Raw genomic sequence first — 17,101 nt, 5'->3', positions numbered from 1 at the left:
ATGATCTCTCGAAGTTCATGAGTTTGAGCCCCACGTCGGGCTCTGTGCTGACAGCTCGGAGCCTGGAACCTGCTTCCGATTCTGTGTCTCCCCCTCTCTGTCTCTTGCTCACTCACGCGCTCTCTCTTTCTCTCTCTCAAAAATAAGTAAACATAATTTTTTTTTTTAAATAAAGGAAAGAAAAGAAAAGGAAATGAGATGGACATAAGCTCGGGAAGCCACAGTCATAACGGGAGCTGCCTACTGAGTTCCTGTGTGCCAGGCCCTGTGCTGAACTTGACCTTGATCCTAAAGTTCACAGTAACCCTGCTTTACAGACAAGGAAGCTGAAGCTCAGACACCTTAACTGAGGTCAGAAGGCAAATATGCAGCAAATTCAGGATTTGAACCAGGTCAGTCTGACTCCAAGGGTCACCTCTGGTCTTAATGCCAGCAGATACTTAGCAGACACCTGAGGAGAACATTCCTGGAATGTGGAGACAAAGGTGAGAGGAAGGAATTTAGGTGAGATCAAAGGCCATTGGAGGGAGTAGAGAGGGAGGAAATGGGAACCACAGGGGAGCACATGGAAAGTTCTGAAAAAAAGGAGAACCAGCGTGGACATATATCTGAGTTATGTGCCTTTCTTAAAAGATCACCTTTAGTTCAGAACTTAAGTTTATGAAGAAGAAACCATGGCCCATTAAGGCTGTACCTACTTCAGGAAAGAAAGAGATTCTGTAAACTGAGTGTCTGTATATCAAGCCCAGGAATTTTGCATTTATTTTGATTATCAAATTGGAAGTTGAGTCCTTCTGAAAAGATATATGAGGTCAATATGCAACCACAACATGCCTATGACTATAGAAAAACAATCAGAAAACTTTCTGGCCTTAATAGGATAAAGAATTAATATCCTCAATGTTTAAAAAGCATTTACGCATTGTTACAAAAATATTTACCAGATACAGAACTCTAGGCCAAGAATGTAATCTGTGAGTCACAGACACAACAGATATACTCTCTATCAGTCAAATAAATGCAAATGAAAACATCAGTGAAATACCTTTTTATTGGTAAGTTAGCAAAACTAAGGGAAAGATAATGCTTGATGCTGATAAGGATGAAGAGAAATACTTTTGTGTCTCTATTGGGAATTGGCATCAGTGTGAGTTTTCCAGAAAAAAAAAAAAAAGAGTTGGTGTGGATTTCTATTTGTTTTGAAATCTAAGGACAAAATGATTGTCAAAGAAATTCAAATAAGTTTATTTGAACAAATAATAGCACATAGGGAATTCATTTAGTGGCAAAGCCGACAGTAAAGAATAAATTAAACTGGCCGGGCCCTGACAGGACCAGCCAGCTCACTCAAATAGGGGGTGCAGGTTCCATCTGAATATCAGCAGGGAGTTACATGCGAGCAGAATATTTATTTTTATTTTGGTAGGCATGGTGGTTCCTGGTAAACGTGCAACTGTATTTGGGATTTGGCTCATTTTTAAAGTATTCTTTATTTTAAGTTGTTTTTTTTTTTTAATCTATTTTGAGAGTTAGAGAGACTCGGGGTGGAGGGGCAGAGAGAGAGGTAGAGAGAGAGAATCCCAAGCACTGTCAGCACAGAGCCCAATGTGGGGCTTGAACCCACACACCGTGAGATCGTGACCTGAGCCTAAACCGAGAGTCAGACGTTTAACCGACTGAGCCACCCAGGCGCCTGGGATTTGGCTCATTTTTAAACCTTATGGTGACCTTATGGTCTCTTTTTTGGTAAATTAATGTGGATGAAGTTGGGCTTTTTGGTTTTGGTTGTGTCCCGTTTGGGGCGGAGGGAAGAGCAAGAATTTGGTTTTATTTCCATTTTATTTAACTTGAAAGAACAATGAGAAAAGAGGCAAAGAATGCCATGGCGTCTGTCCCCTTCTTCCCCACCTGGTGAACTGGACTGGAGCCCTGAAGGGGAGAGAGGCTGGGAACAGAAAGCGAAAGAGTCTTTTCCACGCAGACTTTGAGAGTCCGGGCTCTGGTATAGAGTCAGAGACCAGTCTTGTACTTGCTTACAGAGGGGACATCCAGCACCCCCAGGTACAGGCTCCCTGCAGGGCCCAGGGGAAGTGGCAGAGAGAAATTCTTTGGAAGGATGCGGGATAATCCGAGAAGAGAGGGGAAGGCTGGAGACATGGCTCAGAAAAAAGCAGGAGCCAAAGGAGTCTAGACAGCTGTGAGCACACAGTGTGGCCACAAGCACTTTCTAGTGGGAGCTCTGCTATTGTAGAGGCGACTGCACTCGTCTCCCCCAGCGCAGCCACCAGTCTCTGCTGGGAACAACCACCAACAGTCCCCACTCCCTCCCAAGACGAGAAGTCCCAGCAGGAGCATCTGATTGGTCAAGCCCAGGTCACATGACGGGAAGTTTCTCTGCAGCTTCCAGAGCGGAAGTGAGTCTCTTCCTTCACCTCCAAGAGCCAGGCAGTGGCGGGATTCCCTGTACCGGTTCTCACGCTGGGCGCCCGAAACACAGCAAATTTCTACTGCACAAGTTCAAGGTGGTGTGGAGAGAATTAAGTAAGAAAATGAATATAAGGCTGGGGTGCCTGGGTTTCTCAGTCGGTTAAGTGTCTGACTTCAGCTCAGGTCATGGTCTCTCGGTTCGTGAGTTCGAGCCCCTCGTCTGGCTCTGTGCTGACAGCTCAGAGCCTGGAGCCCACTTCAGATTCTGTGCCTCCCTCCCTCTCTCTCTCTGCCCCTCCCCTGCTCACAGTCTGTCTCTCTCTGTCTCTCAATAGTAAATAAACGTTAAAATAAAAAAAAAGAAAATGAATATAAAGCACTTAGCACACAGCACCTGGAACACAATATGAGCTCATGAGCTCGTTAATGTCTGTTGTTATCATTATTTTATATTTATTATTATTTTAACAATTATTGCATGTGAGGCCTAGACTTGGAATTGGATGATCCCGTCAGGAACTCTGACTCTTGAAGGTGTCTTGTGCAAAGGCAGTAGGCGAGGGTGCTATCTGATGAAATTCTAAAGTGACAGCTTTTGCGTAGAACGCGTTCCATTCAGAAAAGGAATAATCAACAATATCTCATTAATAACCAATACCAGTAACCGTGTGCTCTGAGCTCCACAGAACGGGTATGTGGATGTCCTTGGATCCTCAGATCATTTGGGAAGAAAAGCTATTTGGGGCAGAGGCTGTTGGGTGCCTCCTGGGTGCCTCCTCCAGCATTCCCTCCCCTCCTCCTGGTGACAGACCCCAGGTTTTAGGAGGGCACTTGGCTGCCTGGAGTGAAGGACTTCCTTGCAGCAGGGAGGACCATGCTAGTAGATTTTAGGCAACCAGGTCTAAGCAGAAGTGTGTGAACGTCTCTGGGACATCTGCTTAAGGTTTCTTTCTTTTCTTTTAATGTTTTTATTTATTTTTGAGATAGAGAGAGACGGAGCGTGAGCGGGTGAGGGGCAGAGAGAGAGGGAGACACAGAATCCGAAGCAGGCTCCAGGCTCCGAGCTGTCAGCACAGAGCCCGACGCGGGGCTCGAACTCACAGACTGTGAGATCATGACCTGAGCTGAAGGCTAACGCTTAACCAACTGAGCCACTGACTGAGCCACCCCTGCTTAAGCTTTCTATTTGGTGCAGCCCAAATTAACCCTCCCCAGCACAGCCTTAGCATCTGTGTTAAGGCACGAAGAAGCAGGGCTCTGAGGGGTTAGGCAATGTGTTCCTATGCCACGCGGTGGGTCCAGAGAATTGTGGGGCCAAGGAGGTCAGGTCCTCTCACCTCGGGGGCATGATCTCTTCAATATGCCATACCATATCGCCTTGTTAAAAACATTACTGAGGGGCTCCTGGGTGGCTCAGTCAGTTGAACTTCCGACTCTGGCTCAGGTCATGATCTCACGGTTCTTGAGTTCGAGCCCGGTATCAGGCTCTTTGCTGACAGCTCGGAGCCTGGAGCCTGCTTCCGATTCTGTGTCTCCCTCTCTCTCTGCCCCTCCCCTGTTCACACTCTGTCTCTCTCTCCCCAAAATAAATAAACATAAATAAATACATACATACATAAAAACATTATTGAGGACTGCCTGAGTGGCTCAGTCAGTTAAACGTCCAACTCTCGATTTCAGCTCAGGTCATGATCTCGAGGTTCATGAGATCAAGCCCCGTGTCAAGCTCCACACGGGCAGCTGTTTGGGATTCTCTCTCTCTCCCTCACTCTCAGCTTCTTCCCCACTCATGCTCTCTCTCTCTCTCAAAATAAATACAAAAACTGAAAGCATGACTGAAGTATAATTTGCATGCCATAAAAATGTAGCAATCGAAAGCGCACGGTTCAGTAAGTTTTGTCAAATGCACACACCCGTGGCCCTACCACCCCATCCAGAGAGAGAGCATTTCCATTTCCCCAGAAAGTTCCTAGCCATTTCTTTGCAATCACCCTCCCTTTGGGAGCCTCAGGCAACCACTGACCTGCTTCGTGTCAATATAGATTATTTTTGTCCATTCTAGGATTTCATATACATAAATGGACTCACGTGATATCTACTCTCTTGTGTCTGGCTTCTTTGGCTCAGCTGAATGTTCTGGGGCTGGATCCCGATTGTTGCTGGCACAAGCAGTTCATCCCTGTTTCTTGCTGACTAATATACAGGTGTATGAAAGTACCACTCTCTGTTTACCTATTCACCTATTGGAGCACATTTGTGTTGTTCCTAATTAGCGATGCTATATGCACGTTTTTGTGCAAGTGTTTGTGGACATATGCGTTCGTTTTTCTTACGTAAATGCTTAGGAGCGGACTTGCTTGGTCACATGGTAGGGCTATGTTTAATACATTAAGTTTACATGACACTGCCGAACAGTTTTCAAAAGTATTCCACGGTATTTTGCCTTTTTAAAAGCTGAGCCTGGGTGGCTCCTTCGTGTAAGTGTCTAACTTCAGCTCAGGTCACGATCTCACGGTTTGTGCGTTCGAGCCCGCGTTGAGCTCCGCGCTGACAGCTCAGAGCCCGGAGCCTGCTTTGGATTCTGTGCCTCCCTCTCTTTCTGCCCCTCCCCTGCTCACCTCTGTCCCCCCCACCCCCAGTCTCTCTCTTTCAAAAATAAATAAACATTAAGGAAAAAAAAGAGAATCTCATTTATTGAGGTGAGGTTCAATGTAGGCCCCTCTAAGTGACCCGCTGGGGGACACACAGTCCTTCGGATCCTGAAGATCAGTTTGAATTTGCTACAGGCTGAATGTTTGTGTCCCTCCAAATCCATGTCAAAGCTCTAACCACCAGTGTGACGGTATGAAGACATGGGGCCTTTGGGAGGGGATTAGGTTTGGATGAGGTCATGAAGGTGGAACCCCCATGATGGGATTAGCACCTTGTACAGAGAGGACGAGACCAGAGCTGGATCTCTGCCATGTGAGGACACAGCTGAGCCAGGAAGAGGGCTCTCACCAGAACCAGACCATGCTGGCACCTTGACCTGGGACTTCCAGTCTCCAGAACTCTAAGAAATAAGTTTCTGTTGTCTGAGCTGCCCAATGAATGGTATTCTGTTACAGCAACCCAGGCTGACTAAGCCAAAAATCTGTGTGCAGCCCCTCAATGTGACCTTGAACAAGTTACTTAACCTCAGTGAGAATTGCCTTCTGTAGCTATAACCTGGCCAATAACAATAATAATACCCACCCCATCTGGTTGTTGTCAGGATTCAGTGAGATACTATTTGCGGGAACGCTTAGTGCATCACGGTCGCTCCTTATCTTGACGTTAGCTTTATGGTGAGGGGATTTTACTGGAGAATAAGGCATCTTTTGTACTCTGTAGTTGGAGAGCAATCTATCATCACGTTTTATAAGTTGTAGAAATAAGTCCTTTCAAATGGATTTGCTTCAACAGTTCATATTGGAATTGTTGACACTTCTCGGAGTCATCAGAGTCTGGATGGCTGTGTGTAACTCAGCAGGTGGGAAGGCTGTTGACAACATTAATTGTTTCATAAATAGTGTCAGGATGGGATTTTTTCCCCTCTTTGGCTTAAGCCAAGTTACTGAAAAACCAATACTGTGCCATATGTTTATACTCTTCTTGGCACATAAACCAGATATTTTACGGACAGGGATGGGTCATAAAAGGCAAGTATTCACTCAAGTCACATGTTTGATTCTCCATCAAAGAAAAACAGCCATAACTATTCCAATTCCCCTGAAATTTTGTTAGGATTAGTTGTAAATTTCAGACCCCAGAGACAGCACCTCCAGCAGAAAAGGCTACAGTACTAAGGACCCTCCCAACCCCTTCGAGGTAGGTGACATGTCAAGTAAAATTCAGAGCACGTGCCCCGTTTCCTCATGGGCCTTCCGTATAGCAAATAAGTTAGGTGAAATCGACTTGGAATTAGGAAAGATAAGCAAAGAAGTGTCACGATTTACCATAAGGGTAAATGCGGTCACCCACTGGAGTTTTTAGTAGTTGGATGGTGATGAGTCGATGGCCTCCCAATGGACCTGTGGTCATTTGTCGTCTCAGGGGAATTGCACTACGTGCATGTGCAACCCGAGTTCGCTCCCCAGTGGCCAATGATGGGTCTTGCCTGAATGTGTTCCCTGGGATGGGGGCGGGGGGGATGTCGGATCCAGGATGGACCCTGCTCCTCCCTCAAAACCCATGTTTCCGTGCCCTTCTCGGAGTGTGGTTGAGCGATACCCCAGGATTTCATTTTCTTTTTAAGTAATCTCTGTACCCAACGTGGAGCTCGAACTCATGACCCCAAGATGGAGAGTCACACACTCTACCGACTGAGCCAGCCAGGCACCCCAACCCCAGGATTTCAAGCTCTGTCTCTGGTCCCTAAATGACCACCAACCAATTCGTGATGATGGAAAACACCGGTACTTGAGCTAGGCTTGCTAGGAGGTGACCTTGTCAGTCTCCCAGGTGGCAAGTAAATGTGGCATGGATACTACACTTAAGGCTGATGTAAAGAACCTTCCAGAATGATTTTGTCCCTTAGCACCATGCTTATTTCTGACCCATGCTTTTGCTGCTTTGTCTAGAAGGACTAATTCCCAGGCAGAGTCCAAATCCAGTCTTTTTCCGGAGGCTCCCCAGTGACTGTAGGACACCCCTGCCCCTGCCCTGCCCTGCAGTCTCTTAGACGGGCATGCTAGGGGACTTCTCTGTGTTCGGGTGATGGGCTTTGGAGCTGAAAGAGCCCTCGCGTTTCGCCATGCTGCTTCCCACATCAATGAGTCTCCATTGCATAAAGGTAGGCCCAGAATCACAGCAGATGAAGCAGGAGAGGAGAGGCCCCCCCGGGGAAGCTGGGGATAGAGGGGGGGGCTTCAAACACACCTACCGTTTTACCAATGAGAACATGTGCCCACGGCTTCACGTTTCTGACATCTGTAAGCAGAGCACGGTGCTGTTGCAAATGTTTACTTTTTTCTGGAAGACATTGTCAGAAACTACCGACAGTGATTCCCTTAGTGGGAGGGGCTGGGGGAAACCAGTGGCTTTTGCTTTTTCTTTCTAACCTTCCACTTACGCTACAGTGGAGTAAAATGGTTATACTAATTGGCACGAGAGACAGGTTGCTGGGTTTGAAACCCGGGGCTGCCCCTTCTGACCTGGGCGACCTTGACCGTGCCACTCGCAGTCCCTGAGCATCTATGCCCTCATCCATAAGCAGGGATGATGCCGTGTCTGCCCTGCACAATTTTTCTATGTTGAAAACCACATGAGTGCTCTCTAAATATTAGCTACTTTTCTCTTCTACTTGAACTTTATAAGTATACCTACCCCCTTGATTTGATAAAGGTCAATAGGTATTATCTATGCAATAGGATTATTGAATTTTCTTCTTTATAATGTTCTCGATGTATAAAATCCTAGTTAAGCATTGAAGGAAATACAGTGTAATTGCCTCAACGTTTGCGCAGGAGATATCCGTGAGAGCGAGGGAGGAGGGGAGGCGGGGGTAAACACCTCTGCTTTCTGGGGTCCTGCAGACAGAGACCGAACAGGAGGGTGCTGGGCCCCCCAACTTCCCCGGCAGTGCTGTCTCATTGCCCTGTTCTGGCTGGGCCTCCGCTAATCTCCTTGGCTGCTCTGGAGGTGAGCTGGCTGCATAAAATATCTCTGGGGGTCATTAGTCTGGAAAGGGTTCACTCTAGAAGTAATCAGGCCTTCTGCCCCTCTGCCTCTGACAAAACTCCTCAGACTTTTTTTCCCTTTAACTTACATTTTAATTAAGAAAATCGCCTTTGGTGAAACTCACAAAAAATTCTTGTACTTCGGAATCAATACAATGCGCACAGTCTAAAATGAGATTAATAATGGCCAAACTATCTATTTTGGGTGTAATTATTTATTCATCAAAAAAACCCAGCTGCTTAAAACCATAGTCCATCATGAACGCATAAGACACTTCCACCTTAATTCTGTTGTTAAAATTCCCTTCTATTGCTCTGTCTGCTGTTAAATATAAAAAGCAGGAAGGCTCATTCTCTACCTGCATACATTTTAAATAAGAATTTCAACATTATCTTGTCCATTTAAAATAATTGTATGAAAATGTGAAGAAATATGATCTTGTAAAAGCTGCAGTCTGACGCACCCAGGGAGCAAAGCCGTTTTTATTTAAAATTCATGGAGACTGTGGCAAGATTGATCACAAGCAGCTCCTTCCCAGGACTGTCCTGCAGGGCTCAGCCACCGCCCCAGACCTTACCAGAGCCGGGGGGCATTCACTGCCTCGGCCCGGACAGGGTCAGGAGCCGGGCAAGCAGCAGATTCCTCTGGATTCTTGCACCGCATGGATCCCCATCAGGCCTCCTTGGGGGACGAGGGTAGGACCAATGTGTCTGGGGTTTGGGCAAGGCTGAGTGTCCCGAGTCTAGTCCCTTAGGCAGGGGCTGGGAGGAGGCTGGGTTGGGGAGCAGGGACCTCAGGCCAGGCTGAGGACAGGAAGGGAGATGGTGTTAATGGAGTTTCCATTGTTTACCATCCAGTGGCTGTTATGACTGGCTCTCAGAAAGAAAGTGGCAGGAATCACAGGGGCGCCTGGGTGACTCAGTCGGTTAAGCATCTGACTTCGGCTCTGGTCATGATCTCACAGTTCATGGGTTCGAGCCCCGCATCGGGCTCTGTGCTAATAGCTCAGAGCCTGGAGCTTGCTTGGGATTCTGTGTCTCCCTCTCTCTCTGCCCCTCCCCTGCTCCCGCTCTGTGTCCCTCTCTCTCTCTCAAAAATAGACATTAAGAAAAATTAAAAGAAAAAAAAGAAAGTAGCAGGAATCAGAGTATTTCCCCTTACGGTTGTGTACCCCTCTACAGTGTGGGGAGTCTGCCCAGAACCAGCGACGTTGGGTTCAGTTCTGCTCTTTTCTTTCTATGTGACTGTTTTTCATTTCTCAGGGCTGCTGTTTTAAAGTATCACAAATTTAGTGGCTTAAAACAACACAACTTCATTATCTTACACTTTGGTGGGTCAGAAGTCCAAAATGGGTCACACCAGGATAAAATCAAGGGGTCTTCAGGACTGAATTTCTTCTGGAAGCTCTAGGAGAGGATCTGTTTCCTTTTCCAACCTTTTCCAGCTACTGGAGGCTGACCATCTTCTTAGGCTCTCGGTCTCTGTCTCCGTCTTCAAAGCCAGCAATGAAGGGGGGAGTCCTTCTCACCTGGACTCACTCTGACTCTCTTGCCTCCCTCTTTCCCCTGTAAGGACCTGAGCCATCATAACCATCAGCCAACATCCTCTCTCCACCTCTAAATCCTTAACTTCATCACATCTGCCAAGTCTCGTTTGCCATGAAGCTAATGTATTTACACGTTTGGGGGAATAAGGCGTGGACATCTTTGGGGGCCATTCTTCTGCCCACCCAAGGACCTTGGACAAGTCCCTTGGCCTTTCTGGGCCTCAGTGGCTTTGTCTTAAAGTGGAACCGTGCCCAGTACCTTACGGTGCTCTTGTGAGGACCTAAGGAAACACAACAATAAATGTGTGTTGGAATCAGTTAAATTCCTTACAGAGAGAAGACATTTTTTGGTGCATGGGAAGAAACTCAGTTAAAAAGTCTTCTCCCGGAGGGGACGTACACAGCTGGGTTCTGCTTAATCGAATTTAACATTTGTTTCCTCCCTAAATCAGTTTGTGTCTGTGGGTGGCTCAGTTCCTGCTCTAAAACCCCAGACTGTGGGCAGACTTTGAACTCTAGGGAGCCCTACGTGTGTACCTGCAGCCAGGACATTTCACATGTACCCGTTGCTTGTCAGTCCCCAGGACAGAGCTGGCCCAAATAGCATGTAGAAAGAGGTGATACCAAGGCTCCACGATGGTGACTGGGGAGGCGAACCCATGGCCCTGGGTGTGAATTTGTTAACATACAGATTCCCGGGCCCCCTCTCAACACCTGGGCTGGCGCCTGGGAATCTGGATTTGAACAACAAGCTCCCCGGGGATTGTGCTGTGCTCCCGACTTTGAGAACCAGAGCTCTGAGCACAGGGTCAACTGTGTGAGGTCAACTGGGCCTCGGCGCATTTCCTTCTGAAGCCTTCGGCCTTCTCCCTAGGCCACCGAGAGCCTCTCACTCGGGGCTCTCGGTTAAGCATTGACTTTCACAACCCGGCCCAGCCGCTGTCTCTCCAAGACCACATGTCCTCAAGTCCTCCCGGGAAAGCAATCCCTCTGTGGAGAAAGAGCTCGAGGGAGAAGGAATCCCCACGTGGGAGCAGAAACCGGAAGGACCAGAAAGGGCCCCGCCAGCCCCCCCCTCTATATTTCGTCCCTGCAGGTGAGCGGCCACCTGTCTCCCACATGCCCACGGCCACCCGAGAGCGCCTCAGCCCCTCTGCATTTTCCCCTTTAAACTCTGTCATTTGTACAGCCTATTAACCTTTAACTTTATGACTACCCAAAGATAAAATACTGGCAGCATTTAAGGCTGAGAATACTCCGGCCCTACCTTCTTAGTTTGCAACGGGGGTGAAGCACTTTCTCTTAAATCAGTCATTTTTAATATCAGTCACAGAGACGCTACCCACGGAGAGTATTTTTGGCTCCACAATAGCCAGCTGATTCATAATAAATGTGCCAGCGCTCGCTCCTACCTCCAGGCCGCCCCTAGGAGCAGAAGTTCTTTCCATTAGCTCCTGGGATAAAATACTTCACGTCTTAATAACACCACCACTTATGGAGTACCTACCGTGGGCTGGGTCACGTGCATGATGTCAGATCTTCGCAGAGACCCTGCTGAAAAACGCACGTTTGCCCCCGTTTTCAGGTGAGGAAACTGAAGGTTAGGGAAGGTTAAGTCGTTTGACGGAGGGCACCTAGCTGTCGAGTGACTGGGCTGGGATCCGATCCTCGGTCTGTTAGAGTCCAAATTCTGTGCAAATAAGCCCAAACAGGGGCGCCTGGGCGGCTCAGTCGGTTAAGCGTCCGACTCTTGATTTCAGCTCAGGTCACGATCTCACGGTTTGTGACAGGGAGCCCCGCGTCGGGCTCTGCGCTGACAGTGCGGAGCCTGCTTGGGATTCTCTCTCTCCCTCTCTCTCTCTGCCCCTTCTCCGCTCAAAATCTGTCTCTCTCTCTGGCTCTCAAAAAAAACAAAAACAAAAACAAAAATAATCTAAGTCTGTCTTTGCCAGCCCAGTCATATTAGAACTTTGAGTGACAGTTGCTGTCTCCAATGGCTGCATGAGTGTCCCAGGAGTAAGCCAGCTTTAGTGAGAAGATGCCCCCTCCGGGGGCGGAGGGCAGTAGAAAGCCTTAGACCCAAGTGAGTTTGCGCTCCAGCTCCGACACTTGCCTGCGAATGGCCAAGCATGCTGGTTTGCCTGGGGCTGCACTGGTTTCAGCCCCGAAAGTCCCAGGTGAACCAGACGGTCACCTTCCTCACAGCGACATGCCGCCTCTGAGTCCTGGGCTCCTGGCTGTGACCTTCCTGTGATCTCCTTCCTGGCAGATCATAGATTCATATATCACATCTGTTGAATGGCCACGACTGGCCTGTAAGCTCCAGGAAGTAGGGGTTTTTGTCTGTACTACCCTGCTATACCCCGGGCACATAAGCAGACTCTGCGTGACTTTTTGTCAAATGAAGAAATGGACGAAGAAATGGCACCAGATGGCCGGCAAACTCAAGCAGAACTGTGGACGGGCACCTAAGGGTCACCCAATCCAGGAAGACTACCGTGATTGGGGCTGCTGCTTCTAGAACACGCCCTCCGTCAGTGCCACCTGGTGGCCTGGACTTTTTGTGGCATGTCTGTCCCACAGAACACAAATCCTTGAGGCTGAATCTGGGCCGTGGCCCCCTTTTAGATCTAAGCAAACTGCCTCCCAGCCCTGGCATTGGGTACGTGACCAACCCGGCCTTCTCTCTTTGAAGTTATGTGATCCGGGGTCCCTGGCACGAACTCCAGGATGTCTGTGGCAGAACTCTGTCGAATCTGGCCCCCATATACCGCTCTGATCAACCTCCCCCCCCCCTCCCGGCCTGGCCTCCACAGGAGGCAGCAGCAGCGGCCCAGCTCAACGGAACTGAAAGCGAATTAGGGACAGAGACAAGGACAACGGTCTAATTCACATGCTAGGCCCCACTGCGACGTTCCTAACTTTTTAACATGTATGTAAAAGTTTCCCTCTTATTTTGGTCCAATTTATGGTTAGTATAAGGCCAGTCTGAAAGATAATATATTGTGACTGTTCTATTATTTATTTTCAAGCCAACTTATTGATTATTGCGTGCTGAAAATGACAAATAGCATCTGTGCGAGGCACGGTCAGCAGGTTCTATTAAAGAAATGATAGTATTGCTCATGGATTGTTAAAAGGTTCAGTTTAGGTTCTTTATAGGTTTATATCCATCACTATTTAATGACCAAATGATGAAAAATATGAGCCGTGGGGACAATGTTTTTCGGTTGGAGTTCTGTGTTTGAGCAGTTAGCAAAATAAGATAGTCCATGGTGGTGGAGTGGGGTGGCGGCCAGGGGAGCCCAGTAAGATTTTATTTCTCCAGATTTAATAAATTGTAATAATTAATGTTGCAGATATTTAACCAAGCAGGAGGATGCTAGAAACAGAATGCTGTCAGGTGTGGACCTGAGCCAGGAGATCTCCTCCAGCCAGGTTCCTGCCGGTGAGGACCCCACTGGGTTCAACGCTGGATTGTAACCACCTGCTTTGTGTGGCGGTGATGGCGGGGTTCCAGGGCGCAGGCCAAGGTGGGTGGCGGTCTCCTCTTTCGGCCGGAAAGGGCGTGGTGGGGAGAGGAGCCCCCGAGGCAGAGAAGGGACAGCAGGTTCTGCACGTGAGGTTGAGTGTCTGCCAAGTGAGAGGCCCCCGAAGCCCCCCGAGGGAGGAGGGCCAGCACTGGACACTCTCCCGGGGGCTCCAGAAGCTGGTACAGGTGACGCGGCATGTGAGGGCCCCGAGGCTCAACCTTAGCCCTTTACATGCTGAGCCAGAAAGAGCAGGTAAAGCCTGACTGTCTGCGGGTGGCCTGGAGACCCCCAAAGCCTGCTGTGGTCTTAGCCAAGGCTCTGGCATGGGAGGGGCCCTCCTGCAGGAAGGAGGGGAGAGGCCTCACCTCCCCTGGGGACCACTCTCTATGTGACATGCCTCAGCCATCAGGTCTCTACAGGGCAGCCTCCGTGCGCTGCATCCTGCCTCCCCCTGTGCCACATGGGGCTCCTAAGAGGGTGGCTCTCCTTGGGCCCCTCCACAGTGCTCCCTTCCTGGGGTGCCCACCACGGGGCCCTTTCTCCTCTAGAGAGCCTGAGACTGGCTGCAAAGGACAGGGCTAATTAATAGCGGAGGGTTTGGGCAGGGGTGTGGGGGGAGGGAGTGCCGGAGGGGGGTTTGGTAACAAGATTTGAAGATACTTACCACGGATGGCAGAAACAGAGAGGTGGTGACCCAAACCGGCCTCCTCTTTTTCTGGGCACCAGTCAAACTACATTTCCCAGACTCCCTTGCAGTCACCCGGGGCCATGTCACCCCTTGATGTCTGTGAATCCCAGGCCTGGACCGTGAAGGTCTCCCACACGCGGTTCTCCGTGTTCTCTCTTTCCATCAGCTGATGTTCATGGCCAGGGTGACTTCAGAAACCAAACACTAAAGTGGGGAGGGACTCTGCCCCTTGCCCTCCGTGATGGCGGGGAAACGCAGCTGTGACTGTTATCCCACCACCAACCTGAACTGCCTTGAACTATTTACATGAATGTGAAACGAACCCCTTTGTTGGGGCCCTTATTCACTGTGGGGTCCGTTAGTCTGTTCCAACTAATATCCAGGAGTATGTGGTCCCGTCCAGCAGAGCATATCTGCATAGCTACAATTCTTTCAGAGTTGACATTGGCTCAACTCGAATCCGCTCTAGAGAAAAAGGAGTTTTTGGAGAGTGTGGGCCTCAGGCACAGAGGGATCCTGGTTAAAGGTTTCCGCTGCACCCCCACTCCCGACTCTTCCCACAGTTCCTGCTCCAGGATCTGCTTTTCTGTCTGGGTTGACAAGAGCCAATCCCCACCGAGCCCCAGCTACCACCGAAAATTAAAGACCTGTGATTGGCCCAGCTTGGTCATGTGGCCCTTACTGACCCAGTCATAGTGGCCAAGCAGATAGGGCCGTCTGATTGGCCAGCCACACACCTGTGGCTATGCGGTGGCTGGAGGGCTTCCAGAAGGACACAATCTGAGCAGCCAAGAACGAAGGCCACCCCCCAGCAGAGTTTTCTCTTGCTCCCTGATTTATTCTCACCCTCAGAGTTTTGTTGGGGTAGAGGAGGTGGTCCACAAACAGGGATCATTTGACTCTCCCTCCTGCGGTGGCATGAAGTATCATGCAAGCCCTGTACTGAGATTCTTACCTGTGCGACCTTGGACAAAGCTCTCAACCTCTCTGTTTCCTCGTGGATTTTTTTCCAGTGGGGCTAATCACATCACCCGGGGAAGTTATAAGGATCCAATCAGACAAATGTGTGGAAGAACGTGGCATGCAGGGAAGAGACGTGCAAGGGAGAAAGGGTGTCATTCCCACGCATGACCCATCCTCCCAGGGTCCTCCTCCAGGGTCTGCATTGCCAGGGGCCCCTCCCTGAGGCAGGCTACCATCGCCCCCTCCCGGGACCGGGTGACATTTGACAGTGAGTCAGATGGCCTCCTCCTCCTCCAGAGCGGCAATGCCCTTTGCGTTCGCCCAGGAGGCCTTGGCCAGCTCCTGGGAACGCTACTGCGTGATGTCGTGAGTGTCTCCAAGGCGCACGGCCTGTTTCAAGTTCCGCACCTGGGACTCCGGCAGGTACGCTCTGAATGTGCCACTGTCTCCCGGACTGAAAATGAATGATTTGCCTTAAGGACAGAACGACTTGTTGGAAATGGCTTGGGCAAAGGAGGAGGCCTGGAATTAGAACCCGAATTCTAATTAGTCAGTTGCTCACATTCTCTGCACCTCAGGTTCCTGAGCAGTAAAGTGGGGGTAATAATTCTTACCTCCCGGGACAGTTGCGACCAGGAAGTGGAAGGTGAAATGTACAAGCACCTGCCACGCTGCCTGGCACAAAGTGGGTGCCCAACAGACATGTTCCCTTCTGTCAAGAGTGTAAGGGAGCGTAATCGGGAGAGGCAGGCTTACTTGTCCGCAGCTCGGTGACACTTACTCCAGAATAGCCGTCCCACTGGCGCACGAAGAGCCAACATGAGCAAGTCATGCCCCGGCGTGCAGCTGCCGTCTTCTTGCTGGTCATCTCAAAAACGCCACCACTCTCGGGAGGCCCTCCGCCCTTCTCCCTGGGGTACGAGCCTCCTAGGGGCTACCAGAACGACCTATTAACCGGGGGGGCTTCCAACAACGGACATTTGTGCTGTCCCAGTTTGGGGAGGTCAGAAGTCTGAGGTCAAGGCCGCGTCGCTCCGCGGGAGAATGTGTTCCCCGCCTCCCTCCCAGGCCCTCACGCGCAGTGCCAGTCAGTCCTCGGTGTCCCCAGGCTGGTCGCTGCATCGCTGTCACCTCACTCCAACGACACGGGTCCTCTCCTCTCCTCAAGGACACCTGTCATTGGATTCAGGGTCCCCCCTCATCCACTATGACCTCATCCTCACTAAGTACATCTGCGAAGACTCTGTTTCCACAGAAGGCCACATTCTGAGGCTCCGGTGGACGTGAATTTGGGGGGAAGTGCTCTTGGAACCCCCCCATACCAATCATTGGCGGGAGAGGAACGAATCAAACGGTAAGACACAGAGAGGCAGAGGCCCAAGTCCTGGGTTGTGCAGTCAGACTTGGCCGGTTGCACAGTTTTTTTTCTACATCCATTTGAAAAATGATCGCCCCAAGACACACTCTTATGGTCCCCTAGAAAAGAACATATTCCTCCCATAAGGAGGAATATATGTGCCTCCCCCATAGACTTGGCCGTCCAGGGAGGGAAACGAATGGGAAAGCCCCATCCTTTCTCCCTGCTCCCATGCGCCCCGCCCCCCGCCCCTCCCACAACCACCCACCTGACATTTTAAACACCATAGGTACCATCAGAGTCCGCTTAGGGATGGCTCTATGGCCAGAAGCAAGCCCGTTCAGACTAGGACACAGGGAAACCCACAGAAGGGGCAAAGAATCTGACCGTCCTCACGAAGGCCATGAACCAGAAGCGGAGGCTGTCTGCATTTCGGGGGACCCCTGGCCCCTCATTGCCACGTCTGCGGGCCCAGCTGTATCTTCTTTGCTCTCTTCACATTTTTGTACGCCAGAGGCAAAGAAATCCTCCATTGCCTCCGGGCTCTGAGGAGGCGGACAGACTGTCCCAGTTCCAGACGCCCCGGGGGCAGAGATTGGGCTTGGCCCTGTCCGGCCAGTGGGGAGGCACCCTCTGGGCCAGACATTCACCCGATGTCCTGGCAATGCCGCCCACCTGCTAGGCATGTAAAGACGCTGCAGGCACAGATGCTGGGACTCGCCCTTGAAGGCACAGGTGGGCGATTCTCCCGGAGGGGGAGGAGGCAGCCTCTACAGGGACCTTAAAGCAATTTCCCCACCTCACAGAGAGACCCGGGGAGGATACCAAAACCCCACAGGCGCTGTCCTGCTCCTCTTGACTTTTTCTCCCCAAACTCCACGGGTCTC

General features: G+C 50.1%; 1 long non-coding RNA gene across 1 annotated transcript in view; it reads left to right on the top strand.

Annotated features, from left to right (window-relative positions):
• The first annotated feature begins 14,809 nt into the window (after window positions 1–14,809).
• The window catches only part of LOC122202324, a 6,056-nt gene continuing 3,764 nt past the window's right edge, over window positions 14,810–17,101 (top strand). The window contains exon 1 of the long non-coding RNA XR_006194592.1: window positions 14,810–16,211. This is a non-coding gene — a long non-coding RNA (uncharacterized LOC122202324). The remainder of the gene's footprint in view (window positions 16,212–17,101) is intronic.

Source organism: Panthera leo, chromosome D2 (assembly GCF_018350215.1).
Source record: "Panthera leo isolate Ple1 chromosome D2, P.leo_Ple1_pat1.1, whole genome shotgun sequence".
Classification (NCBI taxonomy): domain Eukaryota; kingdom Metazoa; phylum Chordata; class Mammalia; order Carnivora; family Felidae; genus Panthera; species Panthera leo.
Note: the sequence above shows the minus strand (reverse complement) of the source record. Positions and strands in the feature narration are given on the sequence as shown.